The sequence below is a fragment of the Acinonyx jubatus genome, chromosome A2 (genome assembly GCF_027475565.1).
Source record: "Acinonyx jubatus isolate Ajub_Pintada_27869175 chromosome A2, VMU_Ajub_asm_v1.0, whole genome shotgun sequence".
NCBI lineage: Eukaryota > Metazoa > Chordata > Mammalia > Carnivora > Felidae > Acinonyx > Acinonyx jubatus.
In genome coordinates this window covers 32,856,363-32,859,186 of record NC_069383.1, presented here as the reverse complement: position 1 = coordinate 32,859,186, position 2,824 = coordinate 32,856,363, and the positions used below count along the sequence as shown (strand labels likewise).

Genomic DNA, 2,824 nt, shown 5'->3' with positions numbered 1-2,824 from the left:
TGCCTTCAAGTTTTATCCATCTTGTCACAGATAGCAGTATTTCCTTCTTTTTTTATAACAATAATTCCTATTGTACATATTTACCATATTTTCTCTATCCATTCATCCATCGATGAATGCTTAAGCTGTTTCCATGTCATAGCTATTGTTTTTTGTTGGTTTGTTGTTGTTGTTGTTGTTGTGAGAACCATTTAATGTGGGCACTCCAGGCCTGGGCAGTGTGGGGGGTGCCCTGCAATTGGGCAGGCAGGCCAGGCAGGCAGCCCCAGGTGTTTGGGGCTGGCCTAGGCATGCCAAGGGGAGGACCCAGGTGGGCAGGTCCACCAGGGGACCTGTCAGCCAGACCTTGAGAAGGTATCTAAGCCAGCTGGTGAGTGCCCAGGCCAGAGCCTAATCCAGGGAGGCAGGGTTGGGGCTGGTTGGGGGCTCTCAGAGCCTAAGGACTGGCATCACTAGGGGCCTCCCCAGGCTTCTGCTGGAACTCAAGGTGTCTCTACCAGTTGGACTCAAGCAGCTTCTGGAGGCAGGCTTGGAGGTGGTTGTTCTTCTCCTCCAGGTGGTCCAGACAGGAGTTGATCTGGTCCAACATGGAGTTGATGGCAGCACCAAAGCTGACATCCTCACCTGCCTCCACTGGCATGCCCAAGTCCCCATTGGGGCCTGACATTGTGGGCTCACAGGGCCAGAGCCTCCTAACAATGAAATGCGGGACCCTGGTGCCCACAGCTGGTGTGGGGCAGAAGGTGGAGGTGACAGATCCATATCTTAGTTAATGTAAATAATGCTGCAATTAACATGGAGGTACAGATATCTTTTTGAGTTAATGTTTTTATTTTCTTTCGCTAAGTCATCAGAAGTGGGATTGCTGGGTTGTATGATTGTTCTATTTTGAATTTTTTAAAAAAGAACCTCCATATCGTACCAAACTGGCACATAGTGGCTCTACTAGTTTACAGTTCCACCAATAGTGCACAAGAGTTCCCTTTTCTCTACATCCTTGCCAATGCTTATTATTTCCTTTTGCTAATAGCCCTTATAGGTGTGAGATGATACCTCACTGTGGTTTTGATTTGCATTTCCTTGATGATTAGTGATGTCGAGTACCTTTTCATGTATTTGCTGGACATCTGTGTGTCTTCTTTAGAAAAGTATCTATTCAGATTTTCTGCCTATTTTTTAATCAGATTGTTTTAATAAGTCACATGAATTCTTTATATATTTTGGATATTAATCCCCTTATCAGATATATACTTTGTAAATAGTTTTTCCTATTCAACAGGCTGGCTTTTCATTTTGTTGATGGTTACCTTTGCTGTGCAGAAGCTTTTTAGTTGGATGCAGTCCCACCTGCTTATTTTTGCTTTTCTTGCTTTTGGTGTCAAATCCAAAAAATCGTCAACACCAGTGCCAGGGGGCTTACCACCTGTTTTATGGTTTCATGTCTTACATTGAAGTGTTTAATCCATTTGAGTTAGTTTTTGTAAATGGTTTAAGACAGTGGTCCAGTTTTCATTCTTTTGCATGTGACCGTCCAGTGTTCTTAACACCATTTATTGAAGTCTATCCTTTCCTAATTGTATGTTCTTGGCTCCTTTGTCATCAATTAATTGACCATAAATGTATGGCTTTACTTCTGGTCTCTCTGTTCCATCGATCTCTGTGTGTGTTTCTATGCCAGGACCATACTGTTTTGATTACTATAGCTTTATAACATAGTTTGAAATCAGGGAACATGATGCCTCCATCTTTTTTTTTCCCCCTCAAAATTGCTTTGGCTATTCACTATCTTTTGTGGTTCCATACAAACTTTGGGTTGTAAAAAATGCCATAGGAATTTTGAGTGGAATTACATTGAATCTGGGTTGCTTTGGGTAGTATGGACATTTTAACATTATCAGTTCTTCCATCCATGAGCACAGAATGTCTTTTTACTCTCTCTTACATTAATTTCTGCTTTTATCTTTGTTATTTCCTTCCTCCTACTAACTTTGGGCTTTGATCTTCTTTTTCTAGTTTCTTGACTTAGGCATTTATTGCTATGAACTTCCCTCTTAGAACTGCTTTTGCTGAATCCCATTTGATGTGTGCTGCATTTCTCTTTTCTTTTGCCTCAAGGTATTTTTTGATTTTGCTTTTGATTTCTTTATTGACCAACTGGTTGTTCAGTAGCATGCTTAGTCTCCAGATATTTGTGAACTTTTACAGTTTTCTCCTGGTAATTGTCTTCTAGTTTCATATCATTGTGGTCAGAAAAAGTGCTTAATGTGACTTCAGTCTTCTTAAATTTGTTAAGACTTGTGTTGTGGCCTGATATATGATCTACCTTGGAGACTGTTCCATGTGCACTTTAGAAGAATATGTACTATAGTGCTTTTGGATAGAATATTATTTATATATCTGTTAAGTTCATTTGGTTTAAAGTGTTGCTTAAGGCCAATGTTTCCTTATTGATTTTCTGTCTGGATGATCTATCCAGGAATGTAAGTAGTACATTAAAGTCCCCTACTATTATTGTATTGCTGTCTATTTCTCCCTCTAGGTCTGTTAATAATTGCTTTATATATTTAGGTGCTTCTATGTTGGATGCATAATTATTTATAAATGTTGTATCCTCTTGTTGGATTGACCCCTTTATCAATATGTAATGCCCTTCTTTGTTATTAGTTTTTGTTTCAAAGTGTTTTGCCTGATATAAATATAGCTACCATAAGCTTTCTTTTGGCTCCCGTTTTCATGGAATATCTTTTTCCATTCCTTTACTTTCATTCTGTGTGTGGCCTGATTTCTAAATTGGGTTTCTTGTGGGCAGCATATAGATGGGTTC

General features: G+C 39.7%; 1 pseudogene; it reads right to left on the bottom strand.

Annotated features, from left to right (window-relative positions):
* Window positions 1–436: 436 nt before the first annotated feature.
* Window positions 437–667, bottom strand: LOC106970639 (bublin coiled-coil protein-like; annotated as a pseudogene).
* Between the last annotated feature and the right edge of the window lie 2,157 nt (window positions 668–2,824).